Genomic DNA, 15265 nt, shown 5'->3' on the forward strand with positions numbered 1-15265 from the left:
TTTTATTATGAAAATTTGCCTTTATAATGTAAATTGTGATTTTTTTGTTCTAAATGTGGTTTTTCTATAGTTTGATTTTTCAGCTTAAGATAAAAACAGAAGTTTTATGTAAAATTGGTATTTTTATTTTGCATTATTTTCAGAACTCAGAATATCACTTTGAGATTACTATAAATACAGTTAAAATTATCTATTTTAGATCTAAGAAAATATTACAGAGATATTTTCATGGGTTCCGTGACCTTTCATTTTATAAACAGTAGGCATGGTACAGAGTGGCTGTCATGTAAGGTACTTGAAGATTCTTAGTTTAATTCTATTTTTGCAATAACATTAATTTTTCTGGATTCTTTTGAGTTTTGCATGTATTAAGCCCAGTTAATGCTGAACATGAAGAGTATTTATCTAAAAGAAGCTATTGGGTAGGGGAAGCAATGAATGTATCCATCTGTATATGATTTACATGATGTGGATGCCTTGTATACATTTTCCTATTTGTTTAAACTGTGTTTCAGCAAGGATGTTATTGCTCTTATGTGTAGTTTAAGCTAATGAGTCATCAACTGGTTTTGTGTGAAATGGAATTCATGGTATTTTCTGTAACTTTTTCCCTAAGCTGAGTCTGAAAAGTGACACATTTGCTTACAGCCAGCTTTTCTAATCATCCAATTTCATTGTGCATCTGATTTTTTTTTGTCTAAAGACAATTATTGCCACAGTATATTTTATTTATTCATTAGATTTTAGCCTTGTAAGTTAAAAGTGTTTTAAATAATGTTAACCGGGTTTGGGATTGTTAAAAGATAGGGAATGAAGAATGCAAAATGGTTTATTGTTCAGACTGTCCGCTTTGGTCCAACCCTGTACTGATGATAGTACCTCCCAGTATGATATTGTGATGTTTCATACAATGCAGTGAACATAACCAACTTGTTATCTTCAATAAAGGATTGATAAAAACAGTGTGATATGTTGCTATTTTATATAAGGCATTTTTATAATATATTTAGAGTATATTATTTTAAATTATAAATCTTGTAATATACAACTTATAAGACTTGATAGAAACATGAGGTAAAAATTTATTTCAAGAAAAATTTTCATAGTAATACTAATTAAAATCCATATTACTCTTAAAATAGAATTGCATTTAAATATCTAACTTTAATTTTTATCCACCTTTTCAGGGGGATGGTCAGAGTGAAATCAATTCTTATAACTTCAGAGGTTAAAAAAAAAGAAACGAGCAGGTCTCCATATTCAACAGTAAGTTATTAACAGAAATCCTAGTTCCTTTTCACCACCTTAATGCTATTCTAATTTGTTGGCCATATTTAAAATTCCAATAATATAATCTTGTTTAAACTAGATTTGATGTCTCCTGGGCCACTGTGATATAGTGAAAAAAAATTTTTTTTAAGTAAAATGCACAAGGTAAATTTAATGGATTACAAAATTTCTCCCAGGTAACAGAATTTAGAATGTAGAAGATCTCATAAAATCATTTAGCTTGTCCTAAACTATTCCAGTGAAGCACTTTCTATAGTTAGCTATGTATTATTTTTCTGATGAGTTCTCATTCTGAAGTCTCCTTTAAATTCCAAGTAAAACAGTTTTAATAGCTGTTAGAATCAAGTTTTACTAGGAAAGAGAAATATTTTATCTCTAAATCTTGAGGGTGCAGTGCTTGGTTATAGCCATAAATTATTCATTGTCTTTTATTTTACATATCCAAATATTTGTAATTGTTTTTTTCCCACCTAGCTGTTAGTAAACTGAGTTTTAATGCCCTCATGGTTATCAAAGTCTCTCTTACTTAGACTCTTGAAATTTTTTATTAAGAATCTCTAGAGGGGTGGCTAGGTGGCACCGTAGATAGAGCACCGGCCCTGAAGTCAGGAGTACCTGAGTTCAAATGTGGCCTCAGACAGTTAATAATTACCCAGCTGTGTGGCCTTGGGCAAGCCACTTAACCCCACTGCCTTGCGAAAACCTTAAAAAAAAAACCAGAGTTCAATTCCAGCCTCAGACATTTAATAATTACCTAGCTGTGTGACCTTGGGCAAGTCACTTAACCCCACTGTTTTGCAAAATCCCCCCCCCCCCAATCTATTAAAGCTTAAAGGCAGGGAAAAGACTGCTATTACTGAAATCAAATATCAAGATTTGTGATTTTGAAGTCATAACAAAGATAGTATCCAACCAGGAGTTTCACATTACTTAGAACTATTATTATGCTAGTCTTATTAATTTTATTTTTTACCAACAGTAATTATTATTATTATGCTGTGTTGCCAACCATAATTATTATTATGCTGTGTTCTCCTTAATTTCCAAAACTGGTGATTTGACTGGTTTTGTTATTTTATCAGGATAACTTTCCTAGGACCATCTCCATGTGCTCATCTATCTTTAAATCTTTGGAACCAATTCCTATAGCAAGTAGTGTTAGGATATATACATATATGTATGTATTTATTCATAAAGTCAGATATCACATACCTTATTCTGTGACTGTAGTTCACTCTAGTCTCAGTTCTATTGTCTTATGGTTTTTTGTTTAATATTACATATTGTAGTCATCTATATTGATCATTGTGTATATTTGAAGTAGAAGTCTCCTGAATTTCTTCTTTTTAGATGCTAAAAAATTAGTCCACCTTTAAAAAACGGAAGAAAAGCAATTGGTAATTTTTATTCATCAAGGACTTGCTCTGTGTTAAGCACCAGAGCTACAGAGAAAGGCAAAAGACAATTCCAACTCTCAAGGTGCCTTGTAGTAGATTTGGGGAGACAACCTGCAAATAACTATGTACAACTTAATGGAAGGGGTTAAGCAAGGCTTCTTGTAGAAAACAGACCTTTAACTAGGACTTAAACCCAGGAATGTCACAAGCTGGGAGGACATTTTAGTTAGGAGTTTAGTTAGTTTAGGAGATGAAGCATCTAGTACTGGAGCTTATTGAGTAAGGGGACTGGTCCTTTAGGAAGATGTCTTTTACAACTGAGAGGAAGATGGACTAAAGTGTAGAGAGATTCTGTGGCAGGGAAACCAAAGCAGGTTATTTCAGTAGTTCAGACATGAGATGGTGAGTGTGCATGAGAATGGTGGCAGTATCAGAAGAGAGCATAAGTGGAAAATGTTTGGAAGGTAAATCAACAGACCTTGGCTACTGATTGAATATACAAAGGGTATATACGGATTCAATATATGAAAGTATATACAGATTGAACACAGGAAGCGTGAGGGGTCAAGGTACCACACTTATATTGTGAGCTTGGATATTTATTTGAAGTAGATGTCCCTTTAGTTTCCTTTATTCAGGTACTGAAAGATTAATCCATCTTTCAAAATGAGGGAATTGTTTTTAATAATTTTGTTATCTATCTAGTATTTATTTGAAAAGGAATATTCATTGAATGCAGTAGGAACATTCAGATCTTCTTCCTGTAGATTTTAAGAAACCAAAAATTGTAATTACTTATTTACATTAAAAAATTCACTAGTTTTCAAACTAACCCTAACCCTAATTTGATATTATCTACACTATAGTCTTTCATTCGATCAGAAAATTGATATGCTTTGCAATTTTTAGATAATTTAAATTTCTGCCTATATTAATATTTTATTTATAATTTGAGTAATCTGTGGTCTCAGAATTGAAACATGGTGCCTTGAACATAGGCACTGATTAATATGTTTGTTTAGTTGAGTTGGATGAAAAATCAATAAAATGCTTTCAGTAGTTGTAGGGGCATACAAGTCATATTGTCTTAATTTAACACTTTCTGTTTCTTCCCTTTCTTCCTTCTCCCATCTTTCCATTCCTTATCTTCTTGAGGTCATTCAAAGCAGCTCTGACCAGACTGATCCCTTTTGGCATAGCTGCTTCTCAAGCCTTTTACATACTCTCTCCAGTCATCATCTTCAGGGCACTTGGCCTCATTAAACTAACTATTCTCTTGTTTCTTTTTCCAAATTACTGTCGTATTTATTTGCTTACTGCCTTTTGGGTACCTACTTCATTAGTTGACTTTGCTGTGACATACATATCTTCCCTTGAACTTTCATGGACTGTGGACACTTGTTCCAAAACCCAAATAAACCAGAATCATAAATTATAAATCATAAATCTTTTAAAAAATAATCTAGGCCAATAGTCTCATAGATCAGCAAAAACTTAATGAGACGCACCTAAGATATACCAAAGCTAGGATTTGGCTCAGCTCCTTTTGATGCTTAAGTCAATTTGGCAAATTTTCTTATAAACACTTGGTAATGCTAAACATTGAGGTTACAAAAAAAACCTGACCCATGTCTTCAAGGAACACATTTTAATGGGAATTACAGGATGCAAATAATTATGAGTAAATGGGAAAATACTGTGTAAGTAGAAAGTAATCTTAGAAGGGAGTGCCAATTTGGGAGTAGGGGAAGAAGCTGAGAAAAGGTTTCCTGTAGAAGATGAGATTTTCTATCGCATTAGGCTACCTCTCATACATTATATTTCTTGTTGTTGTTGTTTTTTCCTTTCTCAACTGTATTGGTGTTTCTTAAAAGAATTTTGGTCATATTGATAAATTCATTCTTGTTAATGCTGCCACCTAGTGGCAGCATTAAAATAGACACCCCTATAGAAACCCAGAAACTCACGATCAGTTGCACAATCTTTCATGGAGATAGACTTAGGAGACACCATCAAAAACACAAATGACTGTAGTTTTTCCTCAGATATACTTGTAAACAAAGATCATAGAGACATAGCCTTACCCACAGAGAGAGATGTGCCAAGAGAACAGACACATCCTTGGAAGTGTCTTCTATATTTATGATACTATGATTCAAGGCAGCTTAGATTTTTTTATATACATAGATAGTCCCACTATAGCAAATAGAATGGCTGTATTTAATAGCTATTGTTCTAGTAGAGAGGCAGTTTGTTTTAGTGCCAAGGTGTCAAGCCTGCAGCCTGCTATGCTCCTAAGTGTGGTCTGAATTTAAAATTAAAATGTATTTGAGAAATATTTTAGCAGAATAAATAAAAATAAAACAGATAATAGAACATTTTAAAAACTAAGATTGTAGGGATCTGGATTCTCATTTCTATTTTAGTTTGATACTATTGGTCTGCTGGATAGAGAGAGCTAGATTAAGTCAGGAAGATGTAGGTTTAAGACCTGCTTTTGACCTCACTTAAGCTCCCAGTGCCCTAAATAACTATTAGAGCATGAGTTGAAGAGGAAATAGGTATGAATTGCTAAAGAAGCTTCCTCATTTAAACTATTCTGATGAAATAACAGGTCTGGTTTTCTATACAATGTTTTATTATATATTAATTATAATTCTCTGAGAAATCTATGTAGGTTCTTTGATTCCTATCCAATCCATGCATATGACATATCTTTTTATTTATATATATATATATATATGTGTGTGTATATGTATATATATATATACACATATATATATATATTTCTGAGTTTGTGTTAAATGCAGTATGGGGGGGAAGAACCTGAGCTATGAATTAGTTTTTTAATCCTTCTATCGAATTATAAAATTCAGTTCCCTTCATGCCTTCTTTAAATATTCCTTCCAACCTTTAAATATTTACATTTTCTAGAACTTACTTGGTTGAAATTGAAATAAAGCAACAAGCATACAGCAAAATATTCAACTAAAAGGATAAATTTCTTAACCTTTTGTGACCTACAGCATAATACGAGGTTATATTATGTTATTTCAACTCCTTTTGGAAGTTTTTATAATTTTGTCACAATTGTTATCAGCAGTTCAATATATTTATCATCGTTCATCATTCCCTCAGTCAAACAAGAACACTAAAAATAAAATATATATATATATTTTGGAATGGATATTTTGCGTTCTGATGCAGATCACCAGATCTTATAGACACACCTGGATTTCTGATAACTGTTTTGATATAGTTTTGAATGGAAAAAGTGAGTTTAATTAGTAAACATAATTTTCTAGTCTTTGATAGGTTTTTGGGATACTTGAATGGATTTTTTGTATACTTTTTCTTTCCCATGACAAGTATTTCTTTTTTTTAGGTTTGTTTTTTTTTGCAAGGCAAATGGGGTTAAGTGGCTTGCCCAAGGCTACACAGCTAGGTAATTATTAAGTATCTGAGACTGGATTTGAACCCAGGTTCTCCTGACTCCAAGGCCAGTGCTTTATCCACTACGCCACCTAGCCGCCTCAAGTATTTTTTCTTTATGGCAGTAGCAGCTGTTATTTTTCTGGTCATCTTGCTATATTTTCAATTTTAAGAAGCCTTTGCTTCTTTGTAGTAGAATTACATCTCCACTTTCTGGGTCCTTCCTGAAGGTATTCTCTCATTTTCTGAGAGTTAATTGGGCTGCTTTCTCGAAAAAGTTTATTATATCTAACAGTTTTTCATTTTTGATGACTTTTATTGCCCTTGTGCTTCTGTCTGACTAATCTTGTTTCATTGTGGTTTTAAATATCTTTGATATACTTGACTCTCCAGTCCAGTAGTATGGTGCCCTGCACATAGCAAATGCTTAATTAATACTTGATAATCTGACCAATAATTGTTGCAATATTTCCAACAGTCATTGTTATGCACTCTTTTCATTTACAACAACACAACAAAAGGCAATAACTGAACATGTGTATATGGCAGGAAATGTAGCTTTCAAATGATAGATTACTAACTAAAGATGAAGCTTGTTCAGTCTGATGGTTTCATCTGGTTATGGTATATGGTAAGACCTGAGTCAATCTGGTGTCAGTAGAAGCACTAACTAACATCATCATTGCTGATATAAAAACGTTTCAGAATTATTGCTGGTCCCAAGTAATTCACTAAACCCTTCTGGTTACCTGAGAATGTTGTGTTCAGGCTTAGATGGGCTAAAGTAGTGTATACTAAATATTTTACAAACTTTAAAGCCCAATGAGAATACCAGTTATTATTTATATCATATCACTAGCAGAATACTGATGATAAAAAGATGAACCTTGGAGTTAGTTCCTAAAAGAACTGCAAAGTTTCCTAGAAGCACCTCAATCCATTCTTTTCAACTTGTATTTCATTTAATTGTGCATGCACAATGTCTGTCAAATATATGTATTGATGGATTGGCTCTCTATGGGCTTTCCACCCAATTTCTTATTGTGGTTCAAGTAATACTTATTATTCCCTTCTCTTGATTTTTCCTCTAGATTGTTAGATCTAATTTATGAATCATTATTGATCTCATTTAGGTGACTTTTGCAGTATTTGGATTTTGGAGTAGTTACAATAGTATCTGAAAACAAACATTTGGAAATCTTTAGTCTTTGCTGGTTATCATTCATGAGTGGCAAATACAATTACTGTTTTGTAGGACCACTTATTTACTGTGGTACCATTTAATACCATGGTTTTGCTAATACCATCTTCTTGTATTATTTCTAAATATTTATAATCAGAAGGTCTTTAAAGATAGTTTATATGTATTTGTGTATGTTCTTAAATGTTAGTAACAATGTATGTTTGTTGGAGGATTACTGAATTAAATACTTTCATTGACGAGTACAATGAGGGTCTTTTATTCGCTGCACTTTTCTGTTGAAATTCATGACTATAAATGTGGTAAACTATAAGAGCATTATACCTTCATGAAGCACGTCTTCAATATAAGTGTAGTGTGCTCTTACAGAAACTTTCTATCGATGGTAAAATAGGACCAGTTGTACACAGAGGCTAATTGTTATGCTGACACTCTCAGTAGTTACATTTTTATGTTTTGATGGGGTCTGCCTTTCTCCCTCTATCCCCACCATTTGGTATCCTCCTTTCTTCCAAATATCTTGAGAATGTATCTCAGAAACACAAATTTGTGTCTGGTCTAGCATGTGTGTTTGGTCTAGTCTAGTCATCATTCCCATCTTTGTCATCTTCAGGGCCATTTGTTTCCTGATGCATACTACATTGGGCCTTGTTATGTAGATCCAATGTCATAGACAGAAGACACTGTAATAACTATAATAAGACTTTGACAGATCTTTTCCCTTATTCTATTGTTTGTAGTCTGTCCCTTTTTTATCTTTCAAAAGTCAGTTGTTTGATCCAGTTATCAGCAACTTCCAGTTACCTTTTGTATGACGTTAGATGTTCATTTTTATTTGTTGTTTTAGAACCATTTATCTTGAAGAGATGACAGAGGTCAACTGGGTCAATTCTCTTGTTCCATAGCAGAGAAAATGGGTTCCTGGAAGGCAAGTGACATTCTGGTGTCATATGTCAAAGACAATATTTGAAAACTAACATTGAGGAAAGATTGAATTTTGATTCAAGAATGATGACTGGCCATAAGCAACTGGTTACAGAAATGACACATATCACTTATCAATGTTTACCTTTATTTTAATTTTTAATTTTCTTATATTTTCCCCCCGGTTACATGTAAAAACAAGTTTCAGCATTCACCTCCAAAACCTCATTTCAAATGTTTGTCCTTCCTCTTGCCCCATTCCCCTTTCCTGAGAAAGTGAGGTACAAAAATAATGTTCTCACCATATCCCTTGGTACGGGCCAAAAACATAAGTCATGAAAAATACCACTGCAATAGTCATGTTTCAAGAGTAAACATAATATACTCTGCTTCCTCCCAAAAAAAGAAGCCTCAAGAAAAATAAAGTGTGTGTGTGTGGGGGGGGAGCATGCTTCAATTTGTATTCAGATACCATCAGCTCTGTTCTCTTGGGTCACAGCATTGCAGAGAAAAGGTAGGTCGTCCACAGCTGATCATCCTACCATATTGCTGTTAACTTTGTATGCAGTACATTTCTATTGTATCTGTTCATTTAAGTTTTGTACTGAGGACCTCTTGTTCATCATTTCCCATAACAGAAGAGCATTTATCTCAATCACATACCCCATTTTGTTCAGCCATTCTCCAATCTTTGGGCATCCCTTAAGTTCCAGTTCCCCAACACTAGAAAAGAGCTTCTATAAATATCCCTATACATATGGGTTCTTTTCTTCCCAATATTTCATCTCTTCTGGTACACTGGTAGGATACAGGGTAGGCATGGTTTCATAGCCTTATGGAATGCTTTTCTTTTTATTAGAGAATATAATCAATATAAATTTGTAATGTGGTACCTATCCTGAAGGAAGCTTTGCATGCCATTAAAGCCTGAGGTTTGTATTTAGGGGCCTCTTGTTCATTCCTGAGCCATATTTTTAAACTTTTTCTGCTGTCCTTCCCATTTTTATTTCATTTGAAAGGTCTTGGCACATTCTTACCATTTTTCCTCTCTGGAGGTATGCTATCATATATGCTGCAGTTTGCATGGTGGTCTGTTTGCTCTGCACAAGCATAACGGGCAGGAGGAGAACCAGCATTAAGTACCTGATTTATACCACGCACTGCACTATGTCCTTATAAATATCATCTCACTTGTGAGGGGAGGTGTCATTAGTATCCCCATATTATAGATGGGGCAACTGAGGCAAACAGGTTAAGTGACTTGCCCAAGGTCACAAGACTAGTACATGTATGAAGCTAAATTTAGAACACCGCTCTACCTGCTTGGATACTCAGGGCTCTTATCCCTTAGCGTGTCCAAGCATTAGAAGATGATCAAGTAACCTGTGAAGCTGACATTTCTTCTTTGCCTTGGTTGTGAGCCAACTGATCTTTTACTTACATCTCCTTTTGTCTTCTGCTTTCATTTATAATAAGGATGACAATATAAATAGGATTTGGTTCTTCTCAAAGTATTTGAGTCAACTAGATGGCACTGTGATTAGAGCCTGGACTCAGGAGGACATGAGATCAAATGTGGTCTCACTTTACTTAGCTGTGTGACCATGGATAAGTCATTTATCTCTGATGATCTCACATCCAGAGCCATCTCCATTGCCTTGACCCATATCTGGCCACTGGACCCAGATGATTATGGTAACTTAGCACAGCACCCCTCACTCAAAATCCAATCTGTGCTTGTCATGGTCAATAACAAACATCATTTGTATGAGGATCTCATTGCATCTGCTCAGTACACATGTCATTGTTCATAGAGGATCTGTAAATTCTGGAATTAACACTTGGTTCCTTTTTCTAAGATTTTTGTCATTGTCACTTCAGAAGCACAGATTTTTTTAAATTTAAGGCAATGGGGTTAAGTGACTTGCCTAAGGTCACACATCTAGGCAATTATTGAATGTCTAAGGCTAGATTTGAATCCTGGTCTTCCTGATTCCAGGGCCAGTGTTCTAGCCACTGCACCAACTAGCTGCCCCAGAAGTACAGTTTTCAGGGCCATTTTGCACTTTTCTTGGTTTCATAAATTGCCATTCGAAAAGAATTTATTACTAAATGGCCAAATTACTGATGTTTTGCTAAGCTGCTTCTTAGAATGAGACTATTCAACTTTTCTAATATGATCGAACTTGCCATATCTTGTTGTCATTTATTTTGAGAATTCAGTTACTTTAATTCCATGTTGAGACATCAAAGGAACACTTTGTGAATGGATAAGCATCATGTATGCTTATGTACTTTTATATGTAAACTGTATATCCAAACTCTGATGCATTCATAAAATTACAAATTCTTGGCTGGCTGGCATATGTGAGTTGGTAATTTGTAAACTGAGATATAATGTTAGGTATATTGTTGATCATGGATTTTGCTGTGGAGACCTGGATCATAGCTTTGGATCTTCTAGAGTTCAAAGCCTAGTTAGGCAACCCTGTGTAAGTCACTTAAGGGGTATAACAATAGTAATATAAAGTATAAAGTATAAACAATAGTAATCTCACAGAGGATCAAAGGACATAATGTAATTGGAACCTTTTTATGTATTTTAGAGATGGCCTGACCCTCATTTGCACTATCTTTTTTTTTTTAATTTAATAATGGGAATACATAATTGGTATCTAAAGTCTTTTTTTATAGAATTATATAGGGAATAAATATAAACATTAGAGCTCAGAAATAGTTTGTGTGTGTGTGTGTGTGTGTGTGTGTGTGTGTTTATATAAACACACACTTTGGATTTAAGAATTTTTAGCATTTTTTGGAAAGCTTTTATGTAGGATATAATGAGGTTTTTTTGTTGTTGTTGTTGTTTTTTATAAATACCCAGACCTGTGAGACACAAAAATAGATCTTGACTTTGAAAGGCTTATCAAACTTTTTGAAGGTAGTATTTGGGTAATTCTACTTTTAGGCTTACATTTTACAGGAGAGATAATATATTTAAAACACACTTTAAGCCTTAAAACAGCTATTATTAATAATGATAAATGCAAAAATAGATAGGTGATCTTGATAGGTATGGCACTAGGAGATAGGAAGATCAGAAGAGACCCTTTTGAGCAGTCTTCCTCATATGTATCTTTTCCTCACCTTAATAGAAATTCAAAGTCAATTTGAAGCATTTATAATTAATCTTTTAATTTAAAAAATTTTAATAGTATTGTATTTTTAATTGTACATAGACAAATTTTAACATTTTTAAAATTTTGATTTCCAAATGTTTCCCCTCCCTAAAATGATTTGCTCTCTGTTATATATGTACAATCATGCAAAACTTTTCCATATTAGCCATATTATAAAAGAAGAAAAAGATCATGAAAAAAATTAAAATAACATAGTATGCTTCAATATGTATTCAGTTTTATCAGTCTTTTTTCTCTGAATGTGGATGTCATTTTTCAAGTGTTCTTGAATTTTCTTGGTTTATTGCTGAGAATAGAGAAGTCATTTGTAGCTGATTATTGTACAGTATTGCCCTTACTGTGTACAGTGTTCTGGTTCTGCTCATTCAACTTTGCATCAGTTCACATAAGTCTTTTCAGGTTTTTCTAAAGGCATTCTGCTTGTCATTTCTTAAAGCACAATAGTATTCCATTGCATTCATCTACTACATTTGTTAAACCATTCCCCAGTTGATGGGCATCCCCTCAATTTCCAGTTCTTTAAAATATCAGGACCTGTAAGAGACAACCTTTGCAGTTTTGAAAAATAGGAGGAAAAATCACTAGGTGGCACAGTAGTATATGTTTAAGTAGGATTTAATTGAACAAATTATCCAAACCACTCCACCTCTCCTAAAATAAGTGCTATCTCAATGAAGTGAGAATATGTATTAATCCAAAAATCAATTAAAATTTTGATCAAAGTACAAAAATAGTCTTCAGTAACTAGAGTAATATTGAATAGTATGTTCAAATTACTTGACAAATTGGGGGCAGCTAGGTGGCCCAGTGGATAGAGTACTGGAGACAGAAGGACCCATGTTCAGATTGGTCCCAGACACTCAACAATTAGCCAGTTGTGGGACCCCCATTACCCTGAATCCGGTACTTGAAAGTCAAAGTTTCTGTCAGGCTCCCCTTGACTAAGTTGCTGACTTCGTTTTCATTTTTTTCCTGCATCTCTCTCATTTCTTTTCCCAATTTTTCTTCTATCTCCCTTACTTGATTTTTTCAAAATTTTTTTGAGCTCTGTCATAGCCTGAGCCCCACATCTATATTTCTTGGAGTCTTTAGATGCAGGAGCTTGAACTTTCTCATCTTCTGATTGTGTGGTTTGGTACTCCATAGGACCAAAGTAATTGTCTATGGTCAGGTTCCTTTTTTTTTTCTGTTTATTCATTTCTCCAGCCTGTGTCTGGTTTTGGGGTGTTTCCTGAGATTTTGAGTATTATTGGGACACACCCCTGCAAGGACCTCAATATGGGAAGCTGTGACTGCTTTCCTGGTCTGTGAATGACCACAACCTCACCCCTCTGCCCCAGGGCTGTGGGGGGGGGGTTCCCTGCTCTTCAGGGAGCCTAGACTGTGACCAGGGTCTGAATGTGGTCAAAGTCCCAGAGTCCTGATCCAGAGACAGAGAACAGACCTGGAAAGTCTCCTTCCCACTCCCTTACTTTTGGTGGATTGAGCACTCAGGGCTTAGCTGCCTGAAGGCTCCTGCTGGGTGGTTCCACAGACCTTCCATTTCCTGGGATCTTGGCTCTGAGTGCTAGACTGGCCTTTGCTTCGTGCTTCTGGCAGAGGTCTCCCTGCTGATCTTCCAAGTTGTGCTTGGTGCTCCCTGGTCAGGAAACTGCTTCTGCTACCAGGAGCCAGTGGTCCCATGAGCCCTGGAGCTGTTCTCTGGTGTGGTTCTGTCCCTTCAACCCCATGGAACAGTTTACCCCTGATTTTCTAGGTTATCTTGGTCTGGAGAATTGCCTCACTGGATCTTTCTGTAAGTTCTCTTTCTCAAAAATTCAGAGTTGTAATTTTAAAGGTTTGAAATATTTTGGAGAGAGCACCTAAGAGAGGCTCTTCTCCTACTACCATCTTGGCTCTGCTCCTATAAATCATTTTTCTTAGGATTATAGAACTGAAATTCTGACATCCTTCAAATTTTCCTTCTCCCTTACTTGCTTCATGTATTTGGCAATCAAATCCTTTCAAATTGTTTATATTTACAAATATATTCCTTTCCACCCTTAAGATCTTAATTATCTATTTTCTATTTACTTCACAAGGCCAGATAGCAACATTGTAATTTCTTCCTCTGAATTATGAAAACTTGGAATAGTACTATGCAGGACTCATTTGGTCTTAGTTACTACTCTGAATTGTTTCATATATATGGGTATTATTACTTTCTCAGACTGTATATTGTAAAACTTTGAGAACCAGGACTATGCATTATTTATTTTTATTCCTTTTTTTTTTTAGTTTTTTATTTTTTGCAAGCCAATGGGGTTACGTGGCTTGCCCAAGACCACACAGCTAGGTAATTATTAAGTGTCTGAGGTCGGATTTGAACCCAGGTACTCCTGACTCCAGGACCAGTGCTCTGTCCACTACGCCACCTAGCCACCCCTATTTTTATTACTTTTAAGAAGAATTTCCTAATAAAATGCATTTTGCAGAGGAGACTCAGAGTCATCAAAGATGGTGAATAGCAGAGCTGAGGCTTAATTCAAGACCCTCTAACTCCAAATCCAGTACCCTTTCCACAGGTCTTAACATTTCAGGCAAGGTGATTTTGCTGACCAATGGGTTTTATTTCAGCTATACCTGTATCAGGTAAACATTTCCCTTAAGTGTCAGAAAGGAGCTCGTTGTATTCTTTAAATAATATAAATATTGGACAAGTGATAAGATCTTTTTCTCTTTTGTTCCAAACTTGAGACCATTTTAATAAATGAGTCTTCATAATCTCCTGCTTAATAAAGAATGATTTTAGTTATATAATCTCAAGAATTTATGTTTACTGGAGACCATTTAAAGTGCAGCTGAAGGGATAGCTAGGTGATGCATGACTGACCCTGGAATCAAGAAGACTTGAGTTTAAACCAGCCTCTTGACACTTGGGATTCATCAGTGCAGAGAAGACAATTTAACCTGTGGAAGCTAATGAGATCATGAAGACAAAGGGTCTTGGTTTAACAAGAAAAGAAACATTCAAGATAAAGCCTTAGGAGGCACTGACAGTTACTAGGTATGATAAAGCTGGTGATTCAGTAAAAAAGACCCATTGATAAATAGAGGGTTATCCGGGAGAGAGGAATATCCCCTCAGACCAAAATGAAAATGTATCTAGGAGGATAGTCTAGTTAGAGGGGAAGTAAGTTGAACTGGATCTGAAAGGATGATCAGAATTGATAGGTAGAAAGGACATCATCCTAGGCAGGAGCAACAGGAATAAAGAACTATTAGTCTTTTTAAACTTTCTGGTTCTTTGCTTGTTCTTTTCCTTTTGACATTCTCTTTTAATTATAACTTCAGAGATGGTATTTTTGTAGACCTTAAAATTTTTAAGGTCTTGGTCTTTAATAGTCTTGTGGGTTTTATAAGGGTAAGAAAAATGATCATGAAGTCTTAACTACAATGAATATAAAGGAAAGATCACAGTAACAGGTTTTTCCTGTCTTTTATATGATAGTTTGTAGTATTTATATAACGTGTGTGTGTGTGTGTGTGTGTGTGTGTGTGTGTGTGTAAATACTTTCCTCGCAATAACTGTACTGTTAGCGTAAGAATGTACAAGTATTATCTTATTTTACAGATCAGGATACTTGTCATGATTACACAACTTGTAAGAATGGCTGCATAGTACTATGAAAAGAATTGGTGAATTTGACATCAAACAGCTTAGGTGTGAATCATGCCTGATTTTACCATTTCCTTCATTACGCAAATCATGTTCTTTCTCTTGTTAGAGAATTGAAACAAATATATAAGAATAAGAGCCAACTCTTAATAGCAAAGATAGA

The 15265-nt window shown here is 34.7% G+C and overlaps 1 protein-coding gene across 2 annotated transcripts in view; it reads left to right on the plus strand.

Annotated features, from left to right (window-relative positions):
- The first annotated feature begins 1136 nt into the window (after positions 1 to 1136).
- LOC141501201 (amino acid transporter heavy chain SLC3A1-like) overlaps positions 1137 to 15265 on the plus strand; it is a 78699-nt gene continuing 64570 nt past the window's right edge. The window contains exon 1 of one of the 2 annotated variants that reach the window (XM_074204980.1): positions 1137 to 1266. The gene's annotated coding sequence lies outside the window, so the exon portion shown is untranslated. The remainder of the gene's footprint in view (positions 1267 to 15265) is intronic. The other variant, XM_074204969.1, reaches the window with a different exon arrangement.

The sequence above is a fragment of the Macrotis lagotis genome, chromosome 1 (genome assembly GCF_037893015.1).
Source record: "Macrotis lagotis isolate mMagLag1 chromosome 1, bilby.v1.9.chrom.fasta, whole genome shotgun sequence".
In the NCBI taxonomy this organism is placed as follows: Eukaryota; Metazoa; Chordata; class Mammalia; order Peramelemorphia; family Peramelidae; genus Macrotis; species Macrotis lagotis.